We start from the raw sequence: 19692 nt of genomic DNA, 5'->3' as shown, positions 1-19692 counted from the left end.
CCTGGTAGCTGGCCTGGGGTTTTCTCCTTGGAGGGCTGAAGAGCTGCCACTATTTGATGGCTCAGTCAAGGAAGGTTTTTATTTGTAGATCAGTCTAGTCTCAGAACCAACTGGTTCTGCTCCCACCCCTTAGACTTCCCACCTGGTGTTCTAGATGGGGAAAGAACTTTCCTTGTGCCAAAAGCTGTTGCTTGGTATGATGAGGGGTCCAGAGAGGCAGCTGACATTGACTGAGCCTCTTGTGTGCTCACAAGCACTCTGAGTGCAGGTGTGCTGGTGTCCCCAGCCCACACAGGAAGCGGAAGGAGAGAGGACGCTGCACTGCCCCTGAGCAGCAGAGCCCCAGCTGGGTGTGTCCTGCCCTGGCTCTGTCAAATTTGTCACTCACCACAGTGGCAGTGACTGGATAAGGGAGACTTGGAAGGAAGGAAAATCTGTGACCATTAGCCGGGGTTATTGCCCAGCTGCCTTCCCCTTACCCAAGTAGATTCAATAAATCCGGGCAGGGCTTGGAAGCTGTTTATAACAATTGCCTTAGGTGAGTTTTACTCAATTTAGGGAGGCAGTGACTTCCCAGGGCCTTTTGCTGGAAGACTGGGTGAGGAGAGAGATGAAGGAACTAAGAAACAGATCTTGCGCTCTGGGAGCCCTGGCCTGGGTAGCCCGTGCGGGAAGCTCTGCAGAGCTGGACAAGCTCTGTGTCTGCTGCTTCCCGTGGTCACACTCGTGACTAGGATGGCTGAAGAATGGAAATGTTACATTTCATTTCGTTTTAACTAATTTAAATTTAAAAGCAGATATTTAATTCAGTTATTAGAAAACTTTTAAGAAGGTTTGGAGCAGCTTGGGTCCATAACTCCTTTTCCAACTCTAAGTCTTAGGAAATCTAGGTACAGCTCGGGTACTTGAGATGAAAATGTAGCATCCAAATTGAGATGGACCTAAGTGTAAAATACACACTGGAATTGGACTTAGTGTGAGAAAAATGCACATTTTTTATTAATAACTTATACTGACTACATGTTGAAGTGGTGATTTTGAGTCTATTTGAGTTGAACTACATGAAAGTTAACTTCACCTGGAGCATTTAACCTAGGTGTGGGCTTACGCTGTTTTATGGCTGGCCAGGGCTGCTCTGAGGCTTCTCCCTTTCTTACTGGAATTTGGCTCAGTGCCAGGGAGTGGGAGGAGAGGAGAGAAGCCCCCGCTGTGGGCCCTTGTTTGGCTCACGAGGGAGCAGGGTTTCAGGCTGATGACACACCTGGCCCTACAGATGGCCTCAAGGCCACCTGTGATGGGTCTGTTGGGCTCTGGCTGGCCCGTCCGGCTCCTTGGGTACCTTGTCAAAACAGAGAAGCCGCCAGTTCCCTCCAGGTAGTGCCTTAGAAATGAGAATCTTCTCTAATGCTCTTGGCTAGGAAGAGAGAGCTGAGCCTGTCTCACCCTGGGCTGCACTGCATCTCACACAAGCAGGACTTGGCCTGCTGCTGGTCAGGGTGACAACTTGGCCTTTAAATTAGAATTAAATTAAATCAAATCAAATCGAATTCTTCCCCCCCAGTGGGGTAGACAGCAGCACCAAATACTAAGCTTCAGGAATGTGGCCCAGAAAGCAAATTACATTTTATTTCTGCCTCCAGCCTTTGCCCCCCTGTTTCTGGAGCAGACCCCGGGGACAGTGCCATGAAGGGCAGGCCCTGGAGGTGGCGGAGGGCAGGGATTTGCAGGTGAGCCGGGTAGCGTGTCGGCAGGTTCTCATCCACAACGCTCAGCCCCTCTGAGGTCATCTGCACCCCTCTTCGTTGGCTTCTGGAAGCCTCCCCAAGCTGCACAGGGACTTGTTTTGTTCACTGCTGCCTGACGCTTGGGCCTGACACACCGTAGGCCTTTAATAATGTTTCTTGAAGGGGTTAATTTGGAGCATGCTCCTTCAATCTGATGGACAAATATGGCCTTCATGTTGACCTTGCTGGAGTGACACCCCCTGTTGCTGGACATATGTGTTTCCCTTGGGAGAGATTCCCAGGGGGGCCTCTGGCTTGGGAGTGGCTGGGAACCGCAGATCCACATCATGCTTTTACTCCAGATTTGTAAGTGTGGATTTTTCTTTTTCTTCCAGAAACTGTTTCTCGGACAATACTGCAACTGCTTTCCTTTGCAAAGAAAAGCCCTGTCTTTGTGTGCTCCCTACAAAGCCCTCACACAGCCAGGCTATGCCATTTGCTCCTGACAACGTGCTGGGGGGACATCACCGTGTTCTGCACATCCCCAGGAAATGGGGGCAGGACCACCTGTCCAAAGTTCTACAGCTGAAGGGAGGCACAGTTGTACCTTAGGTTCCGGGGAACTCCCATTTCGGGGTGACTTCTTTGCCCTCATTATATTCCACATCATGGATCCTAATGCATACATAAATTAGGTTTGGTCAGGCCTGGAGCGCAGAAATGGTTAAGTGTGGCAGTGAGAGAGAAATCTGTGACCTTCTTCGAGGGACAAGCTGGCTGGCTGGGAAGGCTCCGGCTCCGGCTGGCCTCTGCCTAGGTGTCCTGTGGCAGAGGCTCATGGAGGAGCCCTGTTCCTGTTTTCTGGGTCCCCTGCTCTGCCTCACCTATTTAAAGTCAGTGACTCAAATTTTTAAAACCATGAAATTGTAAACTCTCCATCCCTGTTCAGCCTTCCCCGGGCCACAGGCCCTGCACGTGGCTCTGCTTGTTTGTGTCTCACCTCTGTGTCACCCTTTGAGGCTCACTCATCTCAATGACTCAGAGATTTGCCAGAGACCCTGGACTACCCGTCCCAAATTCCCCGAGCCTGGCCCCAATGATTCCTGCCATGTTACTCTATTCATGGCGCCTCTGCCCCATTTCCATCTGTGCCATTTTGCCAATGGTGGGGTGAGCCCCCAAACAGCAGGAACTAACTTGAAGTTTGCAAGACTCTTGAATTTCCTGGCTATATTTATGATCTGTATGGCATTGATTTGTACTAGAGCTGAGCCTTCAGAAGTCAGTTGAACCCAGCCTTTCTATATTCAGGAGGACTACAGGATGTAGGAACTCAAACAGGGTGTTGGTTGTGGGAGTTCGCAACTTTGCCTAGCAGCACAGACCTGCATCCTGGGGAGAGGCCTCTGGGGAGGCATGCTAAGCTGATGGATGTCTGTGCAGAGACAGGGGACTGCCCTCTTCATCTGAGAGGCAGTTCTCATCCTGCTGGTCCTGTGTGATTCACATCTGACCTCAGCTTAGCCCAGAGAGAGACGTGCTAAAGCATGTGCTGATTACTTCTAGCTTAGATGATCTCCTTGTATGCTTTCTTTATGTAGTTAGGGCCCAAAATACCACAAGGCCAAACATTCTAAAGTAAACATGATCCCCTTTTAATTGTTTGAATTTGTGTTTCTTATTAAAATAGAACGTTTTACATTTATTCACAAGATGAGGTCTTACTTTAAACCTAACTGTTTTCCTTTCTGACTTCTTTTTTAAATTCAAGAACAGGGATATTAAAGCAGAATTTTGAATAAGAGCATACTGATGCTTTTCACAGCTGACTTAGAAGACATTAACATGTATGCGTTTGATCTTTTTCCGGATTTGAATATGAAGGACTGGTGATTGCAACAGACAGTAAAGTCGTTCATTTTGGATGCATTTCAGCAAGCCAGCCCTCCAGGAGATGCTGGAAGGAAATGTGGAAGTGTGTGACACAGACCAGACCAGACATGTACCCGGCTCAGCAGCTAGAAAAACCAAAGAGCAAGTGGAAACAGGAATACTAGTGACAATGGAGGTTCCCGTAGTGAGGAGTACTGCCGACGATTCCAGCGCTTCCCAGGTGCTCCGTCCTTGACATATTGTCACATCATCCCCATTTTTCAGATGACGAACTGAGGCAGGCTAAGCATCAGGCCAGGGAGCCAAGATGAGAACCCCAGCTGTCTAGATGACCCATGTCCTGGTAACCACCACCCTGCTCCCAAATGGTCAGCACATAAACCACTGCAGGGTCCGGACTGGCTCCACCATCCCCTTGGCTCTGCCTTTGACCCTCAGAGCAGGTGAGAGCTCCAGCCAGCTATTCCGGGAATTAGCCATTTGCTCATTTTTTGCTTCAGTTATTTCGCTAATTGAGGCAAAGTTTCTGGGAGGTTGACATTAAGTATCTGGATAATTGCCTCAATGTATCATTTTCACTTTGCACACTCAGACACAACCTTTAATGAAACTTGAAAATTCAACTCTATTTGAGGGAAATTATATTAACTTCTGTTTCTAGGCTGGGCATGATGGCTCATGCCTGTAATCCTAGCACTTTGGGAGGCTGAGGCTGGCGGATCACAAACCCCATCTCTACTAAAAATACAAAAATTAGCCAGGTGTGGTAGGGTGTACCTGTAATCCCAGCTATTTGGGAGGCTGAGGCAGGAGAATCACTTGAACCCAGGAAGCGGAGGTTGCAGTGAGCCGAGATTGTGCCACTGTTCTCCACCCTAGGCGACAGAGCATGGATGCATCTCAAAACAAAACAAAACAAAACAAACCTTCGTTTTTTACTCAGTGTCTGAAAGTACTTGAGGGCTCAGACTTCCAGTTATAAGCTTAATTGCCCAATATGCAAAATAAGTCTCCAACTGCCCTGTTTCTTAGACCTGAAAGTCAACCTTGGTTTGGGGCGGGTGGCCTGCTCCTGGTCCTTATCTGGGAGGTGAGCGGTTTCAACACCATGATCTCTCAAGCGCCTCAGTTTGGATCTGAGCTTCTGTCCTAGTGGCTTCCACGCCCAACTGGATTGCACGCCTTAGGAAGAGGACAGATGTGCGCGTGCACTGATCACTGAGCAAATTGGTCTGAATAAGTGCAGAAGGCGCCAGAGATTTCAATGAATGATGTGAATGTGAATTACTGGCCAGAAAATATTCATGGGAGATCAGTATCTGGACTTCATGTTACCTCTGAAAAATATTCCTTATCTCTTCTTTGTGATCCAAAGAGACTTTTAAGAGAGTTTGAAGTATGCTGCTTGAAGAAGTCCTGGGGTTCCCAGCATTAAGTGCAGGGTGGTCTGGGGTGCGGTTGTCTTGTCACTCGGATGGGGGCTGCATGCCTGGCACAGTGCTAAGTGCAGCCAGTTACCCTGGGGTGTGCAAATGCCCCCTCTGCCCCAGCTGCAGGGTCCCTTTGGGGTGGCTCAGGTCCTAGTTGGGGGTAGGGTGAATGGGCCAAAAGGAGGAGGCTGAGCCCAAGGCGTGTGCGGTCACCAAAAGCCCTGGCTTTGTCTCAGAAAGCTGTGGCTGGGCTGGGCTTGGTTGGTCAGGGGAACGCCCAGGAAACCCGCTGCAGCTGGGCTGGAGCACACCTCTCCTGGAGGGAGGTGCATGGCAGCCCAGGTGGGGGTGCCCCCACTCTAAGATGAAAGGTCTCCACCTCTTTTTAAAACTATAAAGTGAATGCTCTTTGGGATTTGTTCATCATCTTTCATTTTTGCTCAAGGTTTTGTGTGTGAAAACCTCAGAAAAACAAGTCAACTGAAAACTTCCCAGCAATGTCACTGACGGTGTCGTCGTCAGAAGGGGAAAATAATCCCAGCTGACGAATATTTAGAAAAAAGATAATGGCAAATTGCGTTGGACGGTGTAAACTTTTTTTTTCCCCATCCAGTTACATAAGAGGAGCTGTAGGTCAGTCACAGAAGTAGATGCAGAAGCAGTGACAGACACGTCCTGGTGGTGGTGGGCAAGGACAGCCCTGGGTTCCAGTCCCAGACCCGCCGGCATGTTAGCTAAAGAAGTTTGAGAAACATCCATCTCTTTCTTCCCGTTTCAGCTTCCTCCCCCTTCCCCTAGCTGGTCCATACTCAAACCTCTCCTAGCCCAACACCCGGTAACTTGATGACTAATTTTTTAATCCCCACATCTAGTCCTCCCGTAAAGCCCAGTGAATCCCTCTAACTCATTAAATGGAGGCACTCACTTAATTAGATAGGTAACTGGTGTTTTGTCTCTTCTGAAGGGTAGAAGAGGGGAAAAAGTGACTGAGGGGACCAAACAAGAAAAAAAGAAAAAAGAATTGGGGTTTTTAGTTGATTCTGAATACTCGATGCTTTTGAAAGGATTCCAGGTTCCCTTTACGGGAAAGGAATGAAAATGATCCAAAAGGGAGGAGGGATTTCCCCCCCTTCTTTTGTTCTGAGCTCGGTACCTGGGATTTTGCGGCATGTGCTGAAAAATTATACCGACTGGGTGCAGAAATTTGCCGGGAAGGGTTATACGAAACTGAGAATGGGTCAAAACAAAACAAAACAAAACGGAAAAAACAAGACTTCTGGCCACAGAGGAGAATCATGTAATTTACTGAGACATATCATTTTGGCGTGTTTTGTTTAGGGTGAACGCTAATTTGGAAGGGGCAGGAAGGGGCTCCTGAGGCTGGGAGGAATGAGATGCGGTTATGGGGCCCTCAGAATCACCCCTGTGTCTGCTCCCAGCAGGACTCCGGTCGGGTGGTGGGAGCAGGGAGCAGCTCTCTGTGGGTGTCTGGAACCCAGGGGCCAGTGAAGCCTGGGGCCAACCGCCAGCAGTTCCACAGCAGGACTGGGTGACAGCAATTCCCCTGACAGTCATGGAGAAACAGGTTTTCAGTGATAGAGACTAAGCCTAGAGCCAGAATTGTAAACCTACCAAGTTTTATTTTATTTCTTTATTTTTTCCTTCCTTTTGAGACAGGGGCTTGCTCTGTTGCCCAAGCTGCAGTGTAAGGGGCATGATCATGGCTCACGGCACCCTGGATCTCCCGGGTCCGAGAAATCCCCCCACCTCAGCCTCTCAAGTAGCTGGGACTGCAGGCACCACCACTATGCCTGCTGACTTTTTAAAGTTTTTGTAGAGATGGAGCTTTGCCATGTTGCCCAGGCTGGTCCTGAACTCCTGGGCTTAAGCCATCCTCCCACCTCAGCCTCCCAACATGTTGGAATTACAGGCAAGAGCCACCGCACTTGGCCCAGATTTTAAATTCAACCCCCCCAACGTGTACTGGGACTTCTCTCTTTATGATTGGGCTACGTTTTTATGTGTCACCTGCTTACCTTTATGATTATAAAGGTAGTTTCTTCAGGACTTTTTTGTAAGAGTGAACAAAAGAAGACTCTTGCCTTCACAGAGCTGATGAGACAGTCAGACAAGCATGAAAATGGGAAGTGGGACGGGTTGGAGGGATCAGGGCAGGGCCGGTGTGGTCTGGGGTTCAGGGCAGGGATCCTTGCCCGAGAGCTGAAGGGTGAGCAAGAGTGAATTTATCTAGCAGGGCCAGTAGTGTTGGGGAAAATGGGATCTGCCTAAGGAGGCTGGGGGAGGCACAGATGGACACACAGAGATGGCGAGATAAAGGCAGCCAGCAGGGGTGGGGGATGGGGTTTGTGGTTGGGTGGCTGCAGTGCTGCAAAGGGGGTCAAATGTTCCCAGGTACAGCCCGGCAATGAAGGAGGGGCTCAGAGGTTGGGAGACCCGCCCAAAGTCATAGAGTGGGTGTGGTGTCCCCTGGGCTATAAACCCCACAAGGCCAGAGCAGTGCCCACGCTGGGCACCCTGAATCCCCGTGGACTCCAAGTCAGGGACTTGTGTTCTGCTCTGTGGCCACTGCAGTACCTTTGGAAGGATGGGGAAGGCCTTGGGGAGGGGGAGGCCATCACACAGGCCCTTCGATGGCGTCGAGCAAAATTCTTACTCACTCTGAACTCACTTCAGGTCTGAACAACTGCGTGCTTTGGACAAATATTTATTTTTCTGAGACAGAAACCAGAGCAGTTCTTGATGGCACCAGTCAGCTTGAACTAGTCAGCTACGATGACTTTTCTTAAGTCCATTTTTTTTTTTTTGAAACTTCTTTTTAGCCTGGGAGGAAATCTGCTATCTGCAAACAAGTCCCGGCCTTCATAATGAGGCCTGAATGCTTTCCAGAGCTTTATGAGAAAGATTCCGCTCTTCTGTGGTTAATTCAGAGAGGTTACTGATTTCTCATGCCATAGATCATTTGCTTTGCGGGAGATGACTGTGCCTCAGCCAAGATCCACTTATTATTTTTTGAACAAGTTTTTTTTATTATCGTGTTTACATAGCACTGAGGACACATCAGTGCTCGAAGCTCAGCTGTCTGATTCCTATGCTGTATTGCTGCCTCTCGCTCCCCCACTCCTTTACCTCTCTGCAAAAGAAGGCTTTCCCACCAGAGCTGGCACCTGCCACTGTTTCTTGACAGGACGAGACAGACAGCGGCGGTGTAAGCAGGGTCTTCGCTGTGCTCAGAAGAGACGTGGGTATTCTTGGGGAATATGCCTTTGTTATATTTATTGAATGTTCACTTCTCCAGTTCTAAGTACTGAAACTTGGAGAGATTTTTTTAAAGTCATGCCCATCAATGTTTTTAGGTTGACTCTAATGGAAAAGAGAAAAGAAAAAAGATTCCTTTTTGGTAGACTAGGCATATCCAAGTTCAGCGTCTAGGGTGTTAGGTCTATAAATGCTTGCTTGACCTATTTTACAGAGGTTGGAAATCTGGATTCCAGATTTGAGTGGAGTTATCAGAAACTAGGTCTGTTTTCTAAAAAGCTAGAGGAGGTTGACAAGGAGAAGGAGGGTCTGAAATGACTGTTTTTTTGAGATGGAGTGTTGCTCTGTCGCCCAGGCTGGAGTGCAGTGGGGCGATCTCAGCTCACTGGAACATCCGCCTCCTGGGTTCAAGCAATTCTCCTGCCTCAGCCTCCTGAGTAGCTGGGACTACAGGCACCCACCACCACACCCAGCTAATTTTTGTATTTTTAGTAGAGATGGGGTTTCACCATGTTGGCCAGGCTTGGTCTCGAACTCCTGATCTCAGGTGATCCACCTGCCTTGGCTTCCTAAAGTGCTTGGATTACAGGCATGAGCCACTGCGCCCAGCCTGAAATGACCATTTTAAAATTAGTTTCTTCTCTGAATCTCTCTCTTTCTCTGAAAAACATCTTTTGCCTCCTGGTGTCTTGGTAGGGCTGGCGTCTTCAGGCCATATCAGGGTGGAGAAGGGCTTTCTCCCAGCCTCTCCAAAGCAGCTTTGTTCAGACATTGCTGGTCTGCATGTAGCTTTCGCCAAGCCCCCCAGATCCTACCCCACTGTCGACAATGGGAAACGGCTTGATGAGTGAAAGCGAATGCGTTTCCCCCTCCTCCATGAGGTCAGAGGCAGTTTGGGCTTCAGCTTGTGTTTAAGTCCAGCTCTGCCTCTCGCGTGCAGTGTGATTTAGGGCAAGCCACTTCACTGCCAGAGCCTCGGGCTCCCTTCATCCTTTTTAAAAGTGTTCGGCCACTGACTTGGGCTCGGCTGGGTCTTTATACACCAGGCCAAAGTCCTTACTGTTGAGCTGCGATCCTGTTTGCAGAAATGGGAGGGAGGGAAGAAAAAGACGTGAGGATGGTAGTGGTGGTGGTTGCTGTTTATCGAGCGGCTGGAGTTAGCGGGTACCATGGGAGTGTTTTTGTGTGGATTCTCCCATCTAATCTCCACGCCCGTCGGTGGGGTCGGTACTGCCATTATCTCCCTGCTACAGATCAGCAAATGGAGGCAAGTGCAAAGCAGTTTGCCTGAGGGCTCACAGCCAGTAAGGGGTTGATACAAACCAGATGGCTGTGTGGGTATTTACCTGCCTCTGGGTTTTGGCTTTTTATCTTTCTTCCCCACCACGTTTCTCCTTCCACAGGGGTGCATGCCTGATCCTATGCTCCCAGTAGCTGTATGGAATGAGCTCCTAGGCCACCTCTGTCACAGGCTCTCTGGGCTTTGGTGAACACTCATAAAACAGTGTCCTCCTGGGTCACATTGTCCTTTGTGTTCTTTCGGTCTGTGCTTGTTTATGAAATTCCCACTCCAGGGAATTCTGTGGTCTGCTTGGGGCTTTCCATTGCAATGGCAGAGATGACAAGGGAAAACGTCCTTCCCGGCTGCACTCACAGTCATTTGGAGTTGAATGGCAATAGGAGGGTTTTTTGTTTGTTTTGTTTTGTTTTAATAAATGAGCATTATAGTATGTCTGGAGGAAAGATGTTATTGATTCAAAGACAACTTGAGAAAGGAGGGGATCCAGTGCAGCCTGGACAGAGCTCCCCACTGCTGCTTTGCACAGAGCCGTTATCCTAGCTCTGCCTCGCCTCATGTGGTCCTGCGGCCTCGTTTCAATCCCCTATTCCACCTGATCTGACAAGGGAGGCAAGGAGTGCGAGCATTTTCAACAGATAGGAAAACTGAGGCTCAAAGAGGTGACTTACTGGGTGTGAACTCACGTCCTGGGGGCCTGGGCCCAGTCTGTTTTCTATTTGCCACACCTTGGTCGTGTAACATTTATTACTTCATTACCTTTGTAGTTACGAAACCGATGCTTGCTGTATGTAACTAAGATTGGAAGCAAGATGGAGAGGTAGACATAGAAAGCAGAGCCCCCAAATGCCACCCGCAGTCATCAGTGGGAAACCATGTGGGGAGTGGATTAGTTTTCATGCTGCTGATAAAGACATACCCAAGACTGGGAAGAAAAAGAGATTTAATTGGACTTGGAGTTCCACATGGCTGGGAGGCCTCCGAATCATGGCAGAGGTAAAAGGCACTTCTTACATGGCGTCGGCAAGAGAAAATGAGGAAGAAGCAGACGTGGCAAGCCCTGGTAAACCCATCGGATCTCGTGATTATTCACCGTCATGAGACTAGCGTGGGAAAGACCGGCCCCATGATTCAGTTAGTTTCCGTGGATCCCTCCCACAACAGGTAGGAATTCTGGGAGCTACAATTCAGGTTGAGATTTAGGTGGGGACACAGCCAAACCATATCAGGGAGTGAATGTGAATGTGTGTGTCCTTATCCTCCGTGAAGTGAGAGGCAGTTTGGGCTTCAGCTTGTGTTTAAATCCAGTTCTGCTGTTGACTTAGAGTGTGATTTAGGCCACTTCACCACCCAGAGCCTCCGTTTTCTTGTCTGCACAATGGAGGATTACACCCACCTTTAATGTTGTGTAAAAGTCAGAAAGATGAGATGAAATAGGTTCCCAGCTTAATGCCTGCCATAAAACAACTGCTCATCCTGGTTCCTTTCCCCGCTCCCTACACCAGTGCTTCTCAAACTTTCCTCTTCAGTACTCAATGGTAAAAGACCGAGAGCTCGCTGGGGTTCCCTAGGCCGGCCAGGACAGCTTGCAGCCAGCGCGGTGAGCTGGAACTCTGCAAATTTTGTGTCAGTAATACACGTGGGTATAACTTCATTTAAAAACAATATTTTCAATGTTGGAAATTTCACATATTTTAAACATGGAAGCTTTAGCTTGTCTGGTGCCTACATACAGCTCCTGGCTCACTCACCTCTGCACAGTGGAGGTTGAGGGGCTGGCACTCCTCCACATGCCCACATGCCCCTGGGGGATGCACACCTTTGCACACACCTGGTGGGGCTGGTACACCTCCATACACCCCTAGGGGCCTGGCACACCTGCACACATCTCTGGTGGGGATGGCACACCTCCACATGCCTGGTGGGGCTGGTACACCTCCACACATGCTTGGTGGGGCTGGTACACCTCCACACACCCCTGGGGGCCTGGTACACCTCCACATACCCTGGGGGAGACACAACTTTGCACATTCCTGGAGGAGCCTGGCACAACACACATTTCTGGAGGGGGGCAGGCACACCTGCACACTCATTCCTGAGGGAGTACACTTCTGCGGGCTCCTGGGGGCGGGGCTGCCGCATGTCCATACACTCCTGGGGAGGACCAGCACACACTGGGGAGTTTGGAACACCTGCGCACACATTGCCTGGGGATGCCACACCTCTGCACACTCCTGTGGTCCCTACAGCCAAACTAGGCTGGTACTGAAACTGTTCTCCTCGCCTCTTGCCACGATTAGCTAGGGCTGGGTCCGTCTGGGGCAGACCGTGAATGTCAGCTGACTTCAGGTGACCCTCTGGAGAAACTCCACTCGCCTGGCTCTAAAACCCTCCAGAAGACCTCTTCATTTGTTTGGGTTGCTTGGTCTTTCCATCAGAAAGAAAGAAATTCCAATGAAGGGTTTTTAGGCAGTTCCTCTCATTGAAGGGTTAACCAGATGCTTATCTTGCTCATCTTTGGAAATAAAACAATGTTTAGAACTCCCCGGATCAGCAAGGCCATCTGGTGGGGAGTGTGCAGCTGCGCCCCTTTCAATCGTGCCGTTCTGGGATGTGTCGTGCATCTGCAGAATCATGATTCACTGTGGGTTTGAACGTGTGAGCCATGTGTCCATGCGAGGCCTTTCTCCTCTGCCCATCCTGAAGGACATCTGGGCTGGGCATCTTCCACTGTCCTGCAGCCTTTTTGCTGTTTGTGAAGTCAGGTCAAAGTGGGCAGGAGGGCTCTGGGGACCTGAGGGTGGATAGAGTCACCCTGTTCCTTTTGTCCCTAATCTATAGTCTGTGCATTATCCTCTGAGCTGCTTCTTTTCATTCATTTTTCTATTTATGTAAAGGAAAAATTGTTGGACAGCAACTAGAATGTACCACTCATCTTTGTAGTCTAAACACACGACAGCCAGAATGACCCCTAGTCTGAAAATGTGTCACTTTTTCCTGGTAGCTAAGGTTTTTTTTTTTTTTTTTTGAGTCTCGCTCTATTGCCCAGTCTGGAGTGCAGTGGCACAATCTCAGCTCACTGCAACCCCTGCCTCCCAGGTTCAGGCAATTCTCCTGCCTCAGCCTCCTGAGTATCTGGGATTACAGGTGCATACCATCACATCCGGTTAATTTTTGTATTTTTAGTAGGGATGGGGTTTCATTATGTTGATCAGGCTGGTTTTGAACTCCTAACCTCTCGTAATCTGCCTGCCTTGGCCTCCCAAAGTGCTGGGATTACAGGTGTGAGCCACTGTGCCTGACCAGTAGTTAAGATTTGCTGTTGTAGGAGTTTGAACCCTGAAAGCATGCAAAAAGAATAATTATAACATTTATTAAACACCCTGGGTTCCTGAGATCACTGCCCCCATGACACAATGCTGAGCCTTCCACATTGACTTTGATATAAAGAGAATGAGGGCTGAAGTGGTGAACAGATTTGCCTGGGGTCATGAGGCTGGTTAAACCATGTGGCCGGGGTTCAGCCTAGGCCTTTGGGTCTCCAGCTCATCCCTAGGCCAGCTGGCTCTCTTGTACTCTGTAAGTCATTTGGGGGAGAAAGTCTATAGCATTAAATTCTCTGGGCCACAGTTTCCCCATCTGTAAAATGTAAATAGTAATTGTACTTGCCTCTTAGATTATGACATTTAAATAGAATAATCCACATCAACCTCAGCCTGGTGTCTGGACATAAGGAAGCCCTCAGCACGTTAGCTGGTGTCACTGTGGCTGGGACTCAGCAATAAGAACTCTGTTCTGGATATTTGCCACGCTTTCTAGAGTTTGTTCCTTGACTCTTTAATTTAGAACTATTTATTGAGCGCTTACTCTGTGCTATTCAGGGTTGAGCACCACTGACCCTGGCCATTTATGGAGCTTGTAGTCCAGCCTCACCTCCTTGCATGGGAGATGGATGGCCAGTGGGCTGGGTGATGGCTGACTGTGCTCCTCTGGGAGACTTGAGTTCTGAGCATGTTCCCCTAGAGCTGACAATAACTGGAGTTATTATAGCTTCGTTCGCCTTCTGCAGGAGAAAGGTCACAGGCTTTGAAGCCACACAGACCTGCAGTTGGATTCTGTCCCCACCACTGGTGAGCCCTGTGAGTCTAGGCATGTATTTAACCCTGCTGTGCCTCAGTTTCCCACATGTGACTTGGGGAATCTCAGTGCCGACCTCAGAGAGTGCCATGAAGAAGGGACTTAGCATGGTCCTGTGCAGGTGGCTGACACTGGACTATCAGGCATTTCCTTCTTCTTTTGCCATCCCTGGGGTCACTTAAAACCCGAAACAGACTCCATGTGCTGCCGAAATGCTTCACAGTTATATGACTGTCCTCGTTTTGTTCCTAGAGCCATTTCGGTCGGCGCGTTTCACGTCACACCCTGAGCGGTCTCTTCCTTGTTGGAAAATCAGAGTCAGTAGATATACAAGCCTGAAAAAATCTAGTCCCTCCACTGGTGTGATTTACTACTGGAAATAATAAAATGAGTGCTCTGAAATAGTTTTTCTCCCCACTTGGTTTCAGAAAAAATTATTGATTGTGCCACAAAGACCTTTAGAGTGTTTTGTGCACATTGAAATCATTGAGGGAGAACTACAGCATGAACATATTTGAAGTCTCTGGTCTACCCCTGCCCCTACGCCGAGAAAACCTGATTATTTTGTGCATTTCAGAGAGACTGGGACATCTGCTGTGTTTGGCCAATATCTCGGGTGGTTGCACAAGGGAGCTGGAGCTGATTACCCTATTCGAGAGCAAGCTATCACAGAGAATATGAAAAAGACCCCGTTCTCCCTCCTGCCTGCCTCGGCCAGAGGCTCTGTTTCACTCAATCATTGCCGTTGTTACCATGCTTTTTCGGCTTCCTGGAGCACAGCTAGTTCTTCTGCAGATTCTCTGGGATTGGGTGTGTTCACAGCTGTCCTTGAAATGGAATATACAGTCCTGAATGTGGGCATTTTTCTGGAGCCTCTGGAATCTTTATTCTGAAGTTAGATGGGAGGTTACAAGAGGACCCAGGCTGTTCATTTTTCTGTCTTTGGAGCCCCAGCAAATGTAAGCCCTGTACACAGTAGGTGTTTAAATAAACATGTGCAGAAGTGTCTCTCTGTTGGATTAATTATCTGGCTAATAAAGCAAGCACCGTGCCAGCTCTTCAACGCTCACTGCAAAATCATTGGCCTTTGAGCAGCCCTGAAAAACATAACCAGTGAAGATAATGCATTTGTATTAAGGAGAAATTGACTTCAAATCATACACCCATGAGTGTTAGGGCTGAAAGGGGCAGGCCCAAATCCATATCTTATATATGGAGAAACAGAGGCCCTGAGAGATGAAGTGATGTTCAGGGTGACCAGCCAGGTTAATGATCAGGACACCCAGCAGCTCCCTGCCTTGCTGGCAAGGTCCCTCCTTTGCTGCTCTGAAGTTTCAAGATGCAAATCATCATGAAGCCACCACCTGGGCTGCAGAGTCTGGTTGTACGGGCCTGGGCTGCGGAGTGTCCTGTCGTACGGGCCTGGGCTGCGGAGTGTCCGGTCGTACGGGCCTGGGCCGCGGAGTGTCCTGTCGTACGGGCCTGGGCCGCGGAGTGTCCTGTCGTACGGGCCTGGCCTGCGGAGTGTCCTGTCGTACGGGCCTGGCCTGTGGAGGGTCCTGTCGTACGGGCCTGGGCCGCGGAGTGTCCTCTCGTACGGGCCTGGGCCGCGGAGTGTCCTGTCGTACGGGCCTGGGCCGCGGAGTGTCCTGTCGTACGGGCCTGGCCTGCGGAGTGTCCTGTCGTACGGGCCTGGGCCGCGGAGTGTCCGGTCGTACGGGCCTGGGCCGCGGAGTGTCCTGTCGTACGGGCCTGGGCCGCGGAGTGTCCTGTCGTACGGGCCTGGCCTGCGGAGTGTCCTGTCGTACGGGCCTGGCCTGTGGAGTGTCCTGTCGTACGGGCCTGGGCTGCGGAGTGTCCGGTCATACTGCGGAGTGTCTGGTTATACAGGCCTCGCCCATGGAGTGTCTGGTTGTGTAGGCCTGGGCTGTGGAGTGTCTCGTCGTACAGGCCTGGGTTTCGTCATACAGAGCCCTTTGGTGTGCAGGTACAAAAACAAGTCTGGGGGCTGCACACTGGGGCCTGCCTCCTGTACTTGGGCCAATTCCATTCCTGTGCATTGTCTCAGCTGCAAGGGTAATGACAAGGGACAGCCCCGCCTCCCTGTCCCTTCCCTCCTTGCTTTCTGTCCTTCCTTCCGGTCTCCACACTTGGCACCAGGCCAGCCTCTGCACATCCCTGTTCCCCCGTCTCTTGTCTCTGTCCTGGTTCTGTACCTGTCTCCTAGCACACTTCTCTAGGGCAGGAGACAAGCCTGAATGATGAATAGAGTCTGAATGGAGACAGTTTAAGACTCAATGCCCCAGGCCAACAAGGCGCTCAAAGGAGATTGAAGGAGGGAGCTGCGTTTCATCCCAGCAGCTGCCTCCTGGTGTGTTTCCCTCGCCTTCCTGTCTTGTGTCTCTGGATGAGACTGCAAATCTGTTTTCTTGGAAGGGATTCCTCAAAAGATTGGAAGGAGGAAGAACACCAGAGGCCTGAAGAAGCTGCTGGACTGTCCGAGGCCAGACCTGGGTGGTGGTTAGGACAGGCTCCCCTCTTGAGGGGTGGTGGAAGACTGACTGTCAGGACCCTGGAGTCTCTTGCCCCACCCTTCTATAATGGGCTGCATGTCCTTGGGGAAGTACAGACCGCACTGGCCTCAGTTTCCCCTCTGTAAAAGGCAGGCTGGATAACAGGTACTCACAGGTTTGTACTGGCAAGTTGATGATTTGCTGGAATCCACCTGGGTTTTGACCTGGGTCTGGGTGTGCCCACCATCATTCCTCGGGGGTTCTGGGTGTTTCTTATGGTGAATGACTGCAGTATAATCCTCAGTGATTCCAGGAGCTTCTTTCTTCTGTTTTGCATTTCCCATCTGTATAGCAGTGGCTGGTGTACTCCACATCTTTGGGGATGCGTGCGTTTCTGGAAAGTTGGCTCTTGCCATTGAGCACTGAAAGTTCTGGATGGGCATGGGCGTTTAGAAGGGGGTGAGCTTTTCCAGAATTTTCTCCACAGCTGTGCCTGGATTGCCAGAGCTACGGGCTCTTGTGACAGGGGTGCCAAATGACCCCGCCCAGCTCAGCTTTTTAGTGTCTTGCTTCTACTGTGGAACTCAGTTGTCACTTCCTGCATCTGTGTGGCCACCTGCCTCTTCCCAGGCATCACCTCAGATGAGTGGCAGACAGGAGAATGGACATCAGTGTCTGGAATTATAATATATGTACACTGAAAGCAAGTATCCCTGGAGTGAGGACCCAAGGGTCTCTCCAGTAATAATGCAAGGAATCCGTGTCATTCATTGAGATGCAGGGGAGCCAGAGATCACCTCCAGCCCCGCCTCGTTAGCTCTTATGTGGGCTCCTCAGCTGCATCCAGAAGCCAGCTTGACACCAGCAGACAAAAGAAAAGCAAACACATTTTGTTAGTTTTACATGTACGTGGGAATCTTCACAAGAGAGTGACGTTAGGAGTGGCCAAAGCAAGACGTTTTTAGACAAAGACGGGACAGAAGGGATCTGGGGGAGCAATATCCATTTCTAGGGGAGTCTAGGAAATCTACGGGAGTATGTAAAATCAGTGGAAGAGCAGGGTTACTTTGTCAAGTGTATTTATCCTGGTCTACTGCAGCCCCCAGTTCCCAGATGAGGGCGATTTTCGCAGCCCGGCCGGGGACGGGTACTCTTCCCAGAGGAGTCTATGGCTTGGTGTATGCAGGAAGAGACAGGTCAGCTGGCCCTTTCTGAAACTATGATTTCTCCAATGTTTTCGACTCGAAATCATCAAAATATCAATTTGGCCTATTTTGGGATGGCTCATCCTTCCAAGGCCTGCAGGGTACTAGACTCTGGGCTAAGCGTTTTGTGTGTATGACCTCATTTTTTCCTCACATTCCCCCTAGGAGACTGAGATCATTTTATTCCCATCGTACAGATGAGGAAACCTAGTCAGAGAATGGTTAAATTTGTTGCCTGAGATCATAGAGCAGCTACAGACTTGAGCTGGGTCGAAATGCGGGTGTGCCTGCCTCCCAAGCCTGGTGTCATGCCTTGGTTTTTGACTGCTTGAAAACCATTTTTGCTATATCCTGTTTTTCTACCAAGTTGAGAATCAGTGAGCTCAGGATGCAGGGGAGGTGCTGGCTGCATATCGTAGAGATCTGATCTGGGGGAAAGGCCTGTTTATTATGGATATGGCTTTGGACTAAAATAATGGCATTGAATGTACTTTCTATGCATATAAGGTAGTCGTGATTAACCAAAATCAATGTTGATGATGAACTTAACAGAGAGTCAAGGGTGCTTTAAAAATAAGCTTATAAAACGGCCTGGGTTTTGTATGTGCACATTTTGGGCCAACCAGGAAGATCCCCCCCAGGTCCTGGTTTGAGAATACCTGTTTTAGACAAAGCACGGGTGACGTGTCCCAGGCATCAGGAAAGATGAAATCTGGCAAGGAAACCATAAGGATCAGATTACAGGAAGGGCTTGCTCAGGAAGAGGAAGGAAGCGAGGAAGAAATTAGTAACTGGAAAGAGGCAAGGAGGAGGGCCTCTTCATCACGAGGTGGGGAGAGTGGGCCGGTTGTCCGGATACCTAAAAACTAACAGCTGTGGTTGTAACAAACACACATTTTGTCAGAAAATAACCTGGTGTGTTATTTTTTGATGTTTCAGCCATTGTGTCTTGATTTAGAAACAGCTCCCCTCCGAGTGTCTTTTTTCTTTTATTTTTGAGAGAGGGTCTCATTGTGTGGCATAGGCTGGAGTGCAGTGGTGTGCTCACGACTCACTGCACCCTCAACCTCCCCAAGCAATCCTCCCACTTCAGCCTCCCAAGTAGCTGGGACTACAGGTGTGCACCACCTCACCCAGCTAATTTTTGTATTTTTTGTGGAGACAGGGTTTTGCCATGTTGCCCAAGCTGGTCTAGAACCCCTGGGCTCAAGCCATCCGCCCACCTAGTGCTGCGATGATGGGTGTGAGCCACTGCACCTGGCCTCCCCTCCGAGTTTCCATCACTGTGTTGGCATATCGGCTGCTGCTGGTGGTGGAGATTCCAGTGAGCTGAGACTACACCACTGCACTCCAACCCGGATGATAGAGTGAGACTCTGACTTGAAAAACAAAAACAAAAACAAAAACACTTTATTCTTTCTCTGGCGTCTTCAGGGATTGGCTGGGATCCACTGGGTACTGGCTGCTCTGGGTGGGCTCAGCCAGGTAGCCCTGCTCCAGCTGTCTCCCCCTCCCCCCGGCCAACCAAGGGTACAAGAGAACAAGTGAGCACAGAGGGCATGTCTTAGCCTGTGCCAGCCTTAAGCCCACTTCTGCCTCATTCTGCTGGCCAAAGTGAGGCACCCAGCTCAAACCGATAGATGGAGAAACACGTCACTCCTGTAGCTGAAGACCCTTCAAAGTGGCAAAGGACGTGAAGACAGGGAAGAAGAAAAACTCGAGACCAATAATGCAATCTGTCATAAAGTGTAATAAACAACTATTGATCATATTCCCACTGTGGGCCGGGACTGTGCATCTGTAATACCAGTTAACATTTACTGAGCAGCAACCATGGGCCAGACACTCTTTTAAGCACCTTATGTGAATGAGTTCACTGAACGCTTACAGCAGTGCCTTGACACAGGCCCTGTGATTATTCCTAAGTTGTATCCAAACAAATGAGAAGAGACCTTCAATGTCTTGTTCAAGATCAAAGCTGGGCAACCTGCTGTAGCACTCAGGCTCTTACCTCCAACGCTGTACTGATCTGTTGCTAGCAGGGACTTCTTTCGAAAGTGCAGAGGCCCAGATACTTTAAGTGATTTGTCTAAGGCCACTGGGTGGACGTGGCTTTGGAATCCTAACCCATGTGTCTGCCGTGTCCTCTCCTCTATTCCGTGGGCCGGTGACTGTTGATGGAATGGTGCAGCTTTATTCTGCTGATTGACTGGGATG

At 49.7% G+C, this 19692-nt stretch overlaps 1 protein-coding gene across 10 annotated transcripts in view; it reads left to right on the top strand.

Moving 5' to 3' along the window:
* CHST15 (carbohydrate sulfotransferase 15) overlaps positions 1-19692 on the top strand; it is an 84150-nt gene that overhangs the window by 21828 nt on the left and 42630 nt on the right. For 2 of the 10 annotated variants that reach the window (XM_035269398.3, XM_078344096.1), the window contains exon 2: positions 3660-3837. The exons of 7 other annotated variants lie outside the window; for them this stretch is intronic. The gene's annotated coding sequence lies outside the window, so the exon portion shown is untranslated. Of the gene's footprint in view, positions 1-3659; positions 3838-8149; positions 8307-19692 lie in introns of those variants that run through there. One more of the 10 variants, XM_002756689.7, reaches the window with a different exon arrangement.

The sequence above is a fragment of the Callithrix jacchus genome, chromosome 12, assembly GCF_049354715.1.
Source record: "Callithrix jacchus isolate 240 chromosome 12, calJac240_pri, whole genome shotgun sequence".
NCBI classification, from domain to species: Eukaryota; Metazoa; Chordata; class Mammalia; order Primates; family Cebidae; genus Callithrix; species Callithrix jacchus.
This window is presented reverse-complemented; position numbering and strand designations above follow the sequence as displayed.